The 10,884-nt window shown below is 36.3% G+C and overlaps 1 pseudogene; it reads right to left on the minus strand.

The window, feature by feature from the left end:
- Window positions 1-1,154: 1,154 nt before the first annotated feature.
- On the minus strand, window positions 1,155-2,358 carry LOC101052811 (obg-like ATPase 1 pseudogene; annotated as a pseudogene).
- Window positions 2,359-10,884: the final 8,526 nt, after the last annotated feature.

Raw genomic sequence — 10,884 nt, forward strand, 5'->3', positions numbered from 1 at the left:
TTGTTATTGTAAACAGTCCTGCAATGAACATTTGTGTGCATATATCCTTATAATAGAACGATTTATACTCCTTTGGATATATACCCAGTAATGGGATTGCTGGGTCAAATGGAATTTCTATTTCTAGGTCCTTGAGGAATCACCACACTGTCTTCCACAATGGTTGAACTAATTTACACTCCCACTAACAGTGTAAAAGTGTTCCTATTTCTCCACACCCTCTCCAGCATCTGTTGCCTCCAGAGTTTTTAATGATCATCATTCTAACTGGCATGAGATGGTATCTCAATGTGGTTTTGATTTGCATTTCTCTAATGACCAGTGACGATGAGCATTTTTTCATACGTTTGTTGACCTCATGTATGTCTTGTTTTGTTCATATGAAGGATATGAAGTTTCTGTTCATATCCTTCACCCACTTTTGAATGGGCTCCTTTGTTTTTTTCTTGTAAATCTGCATTAGTTCTTTGTAAATTCTGGATATTTGGCATATGGATAGGCTGCAGAAATTTTTTCCCGTTCTATTGGTTGCTGATTCACTCTAATGACTGTTTCTTTTGCCATGCAGAAGCCGTAGAGTTTGATTAGGTCCCATTTATCTATTTTGGCTTTTGTTGCCAATGCTTTTGGTATTTTGGTCATGAAGTCCTTGCCTATGCCTATGTCCTGAATGGTTTTGCCTAGATTTTCTTCTAGGGTTTTTAATGGTGTTAGGTTTTTTGTTTGTTTGTTTTTGTTTTTGTTGTTGTTGTTGTTGTTGTTGTTGTTTTTTGTCAAATGTTTTATTGAGTGTAGACATCTGGAGTACTGTAAAACATGCGTTATCTGTAGATTCAAAAAGGAGCAAGCCACATTGTCCTCACTGTCAAATGTGTCAGGCTTGGCATACATGATGGAGATTAATGAAGTATCATGAGAGTAGTGTGGTTCCTGAAAAGCTTCTACAATTTGGAGTAGGTCCTAATCACATAAGCAAAGCTATTCACATTTAGTGAACTTGCATTTCACTGGAAGTACACAGTATTTTAATGTTAAAACAAATAAAAATCGTTTGTTTGTCGAAGATTCCCATCTCCCCAACTTTATTTGTCCCATCGGTTTTCAGAAATTTTAATTTAAAAAAAATATATGCCTTTTGGAAATTGTATGTTTATCTGAGCAATAACTACATTTTATTTCTTCTTTGGTTGTTGAGGTGTGTTAAATTTGAAGAAGATAATATCTCCATCTTCAACAATATAATTTCTGCCTTGTTGTCTGTACTTTCCAGCGTCTTGACTGCATTTTCAGAAACTTCCTCTTTAAAATCTTCATATTTCATTACTTCAGCCATAATGAATCCCTTTTCAAAATCTGTGTGGATCTTTCCTGCAGCCTGAGGACCCTTAGTCCCTTTCCTGATGGTCCATGCACCCACTTCATCTGGGTCTGCAGTGACAAAGTATTCTAGCTGGAGTGCTGCAAACCCAGCCTTAATGATCTTTGGCAAAGTACTTTGTGTCATGTTTGCTTCCAGATACTTTTGTCTCTTCTCAGCACTAAATTCTTGCAACTTGAGTTCTAAGGCCCCACTAAAGGAATGACCAAGGCACCTGGGTCATACTTGTCCACCCACTCTTTAATTTTTATCAGCCATTTGTTTCTCTTTCTAATATAGTCTTTTTCAGAAAGATTAACCAAGTACCATTGGTTTTGAAGTCAAAAATAAGTGTTATTCAACACTTCAATCCCTTTGTCATTCCAATCATGATAGAAGCGAACAGGTTTCTTTTGATCAATAACCCAGGATTTTACTTTGCACATTATATCATATTCAGGTTTTAGTTTTTTATCTCCTTCTCTCACAGCCACCTTTTCTACTTTATCTATAATGGGTCCAATCATTTCATCATCTTTAAGCTGAAGCTCTTCATGTATTATTTCTCCATCTCGAATAGGATCTATACTTCCTTCAACATGCGTGATATCATCATCTTCAAAAGCACGTGTTAGGTGAAAGATGCCATCACAGGCACGAATATGAGATAAAAAAGCATTCTCCAGGCCCTGCCCATTCTGAGCTCCTTTCACAAGGCCAGCAATATCCACTACATTTAGAAAGACAGGAATTTTGCTTGCTGGCTTGTGCTACTGGCAAAGAAAGTCAAACCTTTCATCTGGCACAGGTACTCTGCTCATATTAGGATCAATAGTGCAGAATGAGAAGTTTTCTGCTGAAGCCTGACTATTGGTTAATACATTGAAGAAAGTAGATTTCCCATTTGGCAAACCAACAATACCAATTTTCAGTGAGGTTCCAAATCTTCCAATGATTGGTGGGGGGTGGTTAATTCCATCACTTCTCTTCTTGGGGGGCATTGTACTCGGCCTGGGCGATGACACAGGGTCCCAACAGCAGTGAGAGAAAGGTCCTGCTGGCAGCTGGAGGCAGGGATGAAGGAGGAGAGAACACAGGCCTGGCCCCTCCACCAAGTGGCATGTCGTGACAGTGGCAGAACTGGTGGTAGGTCTTATGTTTAAGTCTTTAATCCATCTGGAGTTAATTTTAATGTAAGGTGTCTGGAAGGGGCCCAGTTCCTGCTTTCTGCATATGGCTAGCCAGTTTTCCCAACACCATTTATTAAACAGGGACTCCTTTTCCCATTGCTTGTTTTTGACAGGTTTGTCAAAGATCAATGGTTGTAGATATGTTGTGTCACTTCCGAGGCCTCTGTTTTGTTCCAATGGTCTATATCTCTGTTTTGGTACCAATACCATGCTCTTTTGATTAATGTAGACTTGTAGTATAGTTTGAAAGTTCGGTAGTGTGATGCCTCCTGCTTTGTTTTTTTGCTTAGAATTGACTTGGCTATGCAGGTTCTCTTATGGTTCCGTATGAAGTTTAAGGTGTTTTTTTTTTCCAGTTCTGTGAAGAAGGTCATTGGTAGCCTGCAATTAATGAGCAAAACAGCCAGCTAGCATCAAAATGGCAGGATCAAATTCACACATAACAATATTAACCCTAAATGTAAATGGGCTAAATGCCCCAATCCAAAGACACTGACTGGTGAATTGGATAAAAAGACAAAACCCATCAGTGTGCTGTATCCAGGAAACCCATCTCACATGCAAAAATACACAAAGGCTCAAAGTAAAGGGATGGAGGAAGATTTACCAAGCAAATGGAGACCAAAAAAACAGGAGTTGCAATTCTTGTCTCTGATAAAATAGACTTTAAACCAGCAAAGATCAAAAGAGACAAAGAAGGACATTACATAATGGTAAAAAGTCAGTGCAACAAGAAGAGCTAATGATCCTAAATATATATGCACCCAATACAGGAGCACCCAGATACATAAAGCAAGTTCTTAATGACTTACAAAGAGACTTAGACTCCCACACAATAATAGTGGGAGACTTTAATACACCATTGTTAATATTAGACAGATCAACAAGCCAGAAAATTAGCAAGGATATCCAGGACTTGAACTCAGACCTTGAACAAGCAAACCTAATAGACATTTACAGAACTCTCCACCCCAAATCCACAGAGTATACATTCTTCTCAGCACCACATCGCACCTACTCAAAAATTGACCACATAATTGGAAGTAAATCACTCCTCAACAAATGAAAAAGAAGATAAATCATAACAAACAGTCTCTCAGACCACAATACAATCAAGTTAGAACTCAGAATTCAGAAACTAACTCAGAACTGCACAGCTTCATAGAAACTAAACAACTGGCTCTTGAATGTTGACTAGATAAACAATGAAATGAAAGTAGAAATAAAGATGTTCTTCAAAACCAATGAGAACGAAGGCACAACATACCAGAATCTCTGGGACATATTTAAAGCAGTCTCTAGAGGAAAATATACAGCAATAAATGCCTACATGAGAAGAAAGGAGAGATCTAAAATCGACACCCTATCACCAAAATTGAAAGAGCTAAAGGAGCAAGATCAAAAAGCTCAAAACCTGGCAGAAGACAAGAAATAACTAAGATCACTGCAGAACTGAACGAGATAGAGATACAAAAAACCCTTCACACAATCAATAAATCCAGGAGCTGGTTTTCTGAAAAGATCAACAAAATAGACCACTAGCCAGATTAATAAAGAAGAAAAGAGAGAATAATCAAATAGATAGAATAAAAAACAATAAAGGGGATATCACCACAGATTCCACAGAAATTCAAACCATCATCAGAGATTATTACAAACAACTCTATGCACATAAACTAGTAAACCTAGAAGAAATGAATAAATTCTTGGACACTTGCATCCTCCCAAGCCTAAACCCGGAAGAAGTCGAAATCCTGAATAGACCAATTACAAGATCTGAAGTTGAGGCAGCAATTAAGAGCCTACCACCCAAAAAAGCCCAGGTCCAGATGAGTTCACAGCCTAATTCTACCAGACATACAAAGAGGAGCTGGTACCATTCCTTCTGAAACTATTCCAGACAATCCAAAAAGAGGGAATCCTTCCCAAATCATTTTATGAGACCAACATCATCCTGATACCAAAACCTGGCAGAGACTTAGAAAGAAAAGAAAACTTCAGGCCAATATCCATGATGAACATAGATGCAAAAATCTTCAATAAAATACTAGCAAGCCGATTGCAATAGCACATCAAAAAGCTTATCTACCATGATCAAATAGGATTCATCCCAGGGATGCAAGGCTGGTTCAACATGCACAAGTCCATAAACGTACTTCACCACATAAACAGAAGCAAAGACAAAAACCACATGATTATCTCAATTGATGCAGAGAAGGCTTTGACAAAATTCAACATCCCTTTATGCTAAAAAACCCTCAATAAACTAGGTATTGACAGACTGTATCTCAAAATAATAAAAGCTATTTATGACAAACCAACAGCAGTATCATAGTGAATGGGCTAAAATTGGAAGCATTCCCTTTGAAATCTGACACTAGACAAGGATGCCCTCTCTCACCATTCCTATTCAATATAATACTGGAAGTTCTAGCCAGAGCATTCAGGCAAGAAAAATAAATAAAAGGTATTCAAACAGGAAAGGAGGAAGTCCAATTGTCTCTATTTGTAGATGACATGATTGTATATCTAGAAGACCTCATCGTCTCAGCCCAAAATCTCCTGAAACTGATAAGCAACTTCAGCAAAGTCTCAGGATACAAAATCAATGTGCAAAAATCACAAGAATTGCTATACACCAATAACAGACTTAAAGAGAGCCAAATCAAGAATGAACTGCCATTCACAATTGCTACAAAGAGAATAAAATACCTAGGAATACAACTAACAAGGAACGTAAAGGACCTATTCAAGGAGAACGACAATCCACTGCTCAACGAAATAAGAGATGAAGAAACATTCCATCTTCAAGTTAGGAAGAATCAATATTGTGAAAATGGCCATACTGTCCAAAGTAATTTACAGATTCAATGCTGATCCTGATTTTTTAATGATCCCCATTTTAACTGGTGTCAGATGGTATCTCAATGTGGTTTTGATTTGCATTTCTCTAAAGACCAGTAGTGATGAGCATTTTTTCATATGTTTGTTGGTCTCATAGATATCTTCTTTGGAAAGTGTTTGTTCGTATCTTTTGCTCACTTTTGAGTGGGTTTGCTTGTTTTTTTTTTCTTGTAAATCTGTTTTAGTTCTTTGTAGATTCTGGATATTAGCCCTTTGTCAGATGGGTAGATTGCTAATTTTTTTTTCCCATTCTGGTTTGTTGCTGGTTAACTCTAATGATTGTTTCCTTTGCTGTACAGAAGCTCTGGAGTTTAATTAGATCCCACCTGTCTGTTTTGGCTTTTATTGCAATTGCTTTGGGTGTTTTAGCCATGAAGTCCTTGCCTATGCCTATGTCCTAAACGGTTTTGCCCAGGTTTTCTTCCAGGGTTTTCATGGTGTTAGACCTTATATTTAGATCTTTAATCCATCTGGAGTTAATTTTAGTGTAAGGTGTCAGGAATGGGTCCAGTTTCTGCTTTCTGCAAGTTGCTAGCCAGTTATCCCAACACCGCTTATTTCATTACTCTTCAGTCAAAGCTTAAAGAGTAGTGGGGTGATGGCAGGGAGGATAGAAGAAGAAAGAGAAGAGAAATGGGATAGAGTGGATGGAGAGGGGAGTGTTTACAAATATGAAATATCACTTCGTGGAAACTTTACAATGAATATTTGATGTAGGCATCTCTACCTGGTTTACAGTAAAGGAAAATGGAATTTGAAAAATCAAGCAACCCAAATATTTTCTTTTAAAAAGAAAGTCACCTTCAACTTAAATCATAATTTCAGGCAAAACAGTCCGCGATATCTATTATTTATGTACTGAGAGGTAGGTAGAACACAAGTAATTTTAGATTTTGCCATGGGAACAAATGTGTAATTACCAAATCCCATGATGACAAACCCAGTTCTCTGATAAGAAGTACTCCCTGTGTTTGCCAAGAGGTATTTCATTAACACTGTTCTGTACAGATACTAATTCCAAGTACTTTTAATAATTCTACCAAAGTGGGAGGGAAGTTTGTGACAAGGGAAGAAGTTGCAGCCTTTTAGAAATTGTATCCTAAAAATATTAATACATTAAATCTCCTCAACATCAATATTTTTACAATACTTTCTATCATGTTAGGAAATGTACATTTGTATAAACAAAAATCCAGGTGATAAAATTTTACATCCCATGTATTAAATATTGTTCCTAGCTTATGTGAACAGATCTTTCCCCACATTCAGTTATTTTCTCTACATGAATGTTCATTTTTCTATATATCTATCTTTTTATGTCAAATATTCAGCACTTTGCATCCAATTAATTGCAAAAGTCCCACATTGCTTATCATGAAATTGGTAATTAAATTTCATATTTAATATAAATCAGTAAAATACAGTTGTTTTGTGGGTTTGAGAACATGGTAAATCAAATTAATTAACAGTATATTATACATTGAAAACTATGACAAAATCTCAAGCAAGCACTTAGTTCCTCTATGACTTCTAACTTTCTCAAATATGTATATGACCGTAGACAAACAACAAAACTCTCTTTAGTTTAATCTTTCCAAATGTAAAAAAAGGACTTCATAATTTATTAATTTATTTAGCCAGTTTTTAATGATACTTAATGTATGCTTAATATTTTCCAGTTACTAGGGAATTGGCAGTGAATGTAACAAATAAGATTCAAGTTATTTCCCATTGTAAAGGCCTCTGAGATTATAGTCCCCCTCTAACAGAAAGGCAATTCCTCAGATCTTCCTTTGTCTAACTACTCATCATTAATTTCTTAGTCAAAATGTATCTTCTTTGGCTTTCAGTGATCATCCTACTGAATGGGCACCTACTCAATCCCCATCATTTTCTATTACAAAACTGTGCCAGATTCCTTAATTTGCTTAATTACTTTTTGAAGTTATACTATTTACATTTTTTATTGCATTTTAGGTTTTGGGGTACATGTGAAGAACATGCAAGATTGTTGCATAGGTACACACATGGCAGTGTGGTTTGCTGCCTTCCTTCCCCTCACCTGTATCTGTCATTTCTCCCCATGCTATCTCTTCCCACCTCCCCACCCCCTGTCCCTCCCCCATTTTCCCCCAATGGACCCCAGTGTGTAGTGCTCCCCTCCCTGTGTCCATGTGTTCTCATTTTTTCAACACCCGCCTTTGAGTGAGAACATGCAGTGTATGATTTTCTGCTCTTGTGTCACTTTGCTGAGAATGATGGTTTCCAGGTTCATCCATGTCCCTACAAAGGACACAAACATCATTTTTGATGGCTGTGTAATATTCTATGGTGTATATGTGCCACATTTTCTCTATCCAGTCTATCATTGCTGGGCATTTGGGTTGGCTCCAGGTCTTTGCTATTGTAAACAGTACTGCAATGAACATTCGTGTGCATGTGTCCTTATAGTAGAACGATTTATAATCCTTATAGTATGATTTATACTCCTTTGGATATATACCCAGTAATGGGATTGCTGGGTCAAATGGGACTTCTATTTTTAGGTCATTGAGGAATCACCACACTGTCTTCCACAATGGTTGCACTAATTTACACTCCCACCAACAGTGTAAAAGTGTTCCTATTTCTCTACATCCTCTCCAGCATCTGTTGCCTCCAGATTTTTTAATGATCGCCATTCTAACTGGTGTGAGATAGTATCTCAATGTGGCTTTGATTTGTGTTTCTCTAATGGCCAGTGATGATGAACATCCAATTTTTGACAAACCTGACAAAAACAAGCAATGGGGAAAGAATTCCCTGCTTAATAAATGGTGTTGGAAAAACTGGCTAGCCATGCGCAGAAAGCAGAAACAGGACCCCTTCCTGACACCTTACACTAAAATTAACTCCAGATGGATTAAAGACTTAAACATCAGACCTAACACCATAAAAAGCCTAGAAGAAAATCTAAGCAAAACCTTTCAGGACATAGGCGTAGGCAAGGACTTCCTGACCAAAACACCAAGGGCATTGGCAACAAAAGTCAAAATAGACAAATGGGACCTAATCAAATTCCACAGCTTCTGCACAGCAAAAGAAACAGTCAGCAGAGTGAATCGGCAGCCAACAGAATGGGAAAAAAATTTTGTAGTCTACCCATCTGACAAGGAGCTGATATCCAGAATTTACAAAGCACTAAAACAGATCTACAAGAAAAAAACAAACAAGCCCATTCAAAAGTGGGCAAAGGATATGAACAGACACTTTACAAAAGAAGACATACAGGAGGCCAAAAAACAGATGAAAAAATGTACCTCCAGTAAAGTGAGCATTATCTTATACATGGTAGATTATAAATAAACGTTTCTTGAATTAAATAATTAATTAATTAAGAAGATAAATAAAAAGTCCCACCATTGTGAAGCTTCTTCTGGAAGCTTCCATTCTATTAGAATGATTATTGTACAGAGGTCATCTTTAGATACAGTGTTGTGCAAAAGCCAAGAAAAAAGAACCAACTGAATTAGAAACCCCGTTTTCTGAACAAGTTAACCTCACAAACTCAAGCCACTTGTTTTGTAGTTTCTGTCTCCACAAGTGACACTAAAAGAAAAAACAATTGTGTATAATCAGTTATTTTTCTCATTTCTCATTCTTCTGAGGCTGCGTCTGCCATTAAATAAGGTTTTTCACTCACTATCTCAAAGAACGTGATTATCTTTTTTTATGAGATGGAGATTGTCTAACAAGAACTAATTGTTAGATGACTAAGGATGTCAGATATGAGTCGAGTTCCATTTTATCTCTGTCTAAATTTTGGCCCGTTTTTCTCTCCCACCTCTAGAGTTGAGGACTAAGTCAACTTTTCCCAAGCTCATGTGTATATTGTACAACAATGAATACCACATAAAAAAGATGAAGTGGATATTTAGTAGGTAACTCACAATGTCTAGTATATTCCTGGAAAAATCAATTGTTTCAAATTAATTGAAACATTTTACCATAATATTCTAACTAAATTTAAAAACAATTGAAGGAATAAATATTTATCAACTGTTCTATTTGCAGGTTTACATACATTACTAAAATGCCATTCTATAAATAAAAATAGGCTAATTGCAACTTTACATTGCCACTTTCAACCCTTGAATTTTTAAAGCTCCCCAATGTCTTCTTAACTGCTTAATTTCTTAATGCTTCAGTGGTCATGGCTAATGCACATCACGTAGCTGTTGGGAATGGAGTGACCTGAAAACTGCCGATGTCACTGAATGAAGAGCAACTTTGAAAAAACAATAAAATATCAGAGAGCTTTTGTCATTGTGGGTCGAGTTAAGGTCTTACGCCCTGTCCTTATAAGTTTAACTGTTAATAGCATCCCAACATCACCCAACTTTAAATATAGCAAGTTATAGAAGCTATAACTTTACGTCTTCTGCTGCATTTTAAAGCATTTTCATAGCAAGTAGTTTGACCTAATAAAATATCTTCATAGCAAAAAAAAAAAAAAGTGTAAGTTTTACACATCGTATTTGGACTTTTTTCAAAACCTCCTTTATAAATATAATATTCTCCATTTTGGGATGCTAATCTTCATTCTGTTGGTGATTATTTAAATGATTTTTAAAAATCTGTATAGTGAGTAGGTTGCACTAGATCATCATGAAGTTCTAATATTCTGCCAAAGCACCGGTTGCCAAAGGATGACTATCATCATGTTATTCCTCTACTCACAGAGCTATGCTGGCTTCCAAATACCTGTTGCTACAAGATCAAACCCCCATTTGTATTTCAAGTTTCTACCATCTACAGTTACTCTGTCTCTTTTTAACTCTCAATCTTCTGCTATACACACACAGTCTATACCAGAGAGATAGTCCAGGATTTAGGGTTACCTCTTTAGGAGCCACAGGTGAGTGCAATATTAGTGCTATTCAAAATGTGATCTGTGCACCAGTACTGGTCCATGAAGTGTTTCTTCCTGGCTGTGGTTATATAAGTACAAGACAGAAGAATATGTAGAAACTTTTAAAACAACTTTCCATTAAAAAGCAGAAACTTCATACAGGTCACATTCAGCAAGACTGCATTACAGTATGAGATTAGTTTGATAACTGTTATCCAAAATTGTATAAATATATTAATAATATAAGTACATCTAAACATGTATCTATATTTCTTTTTTTTCCTTGGAATATCTCATATATTGGTGCAATTTATTTACAATAGCCAGATTTAATTTGTTTTCATGTATAAAGCAGTTTTAGGGACTTATTAGCAATTTCAAATGTTACAGTACACTACGTTAAATCTAAAGTTCATTATCACAAATAAACTTATTTCAGTGAGGTAATTTGTTTCTTAAAATGTATAAGATAACTAGTTCTTTAAAAGGCTACTTATTTTCTGTTGCGTCATTTTACTTAGAAATAAAGTTTTGGATGTAGC

Source organism: Saimiri boliviensis, chromosome 3 (assembly GCF_048565385.1).
Source record: "Saimiri boliviensis isolate mSaiBol1 chromosome 3, mSaiBol1.pri, whole genome shotgun sequence".
NCBI lineage: Eukaryota > Metazoa > Chordata > Mammalia > Primates > Cebidae > Saimiri > Saimiri boliviensis.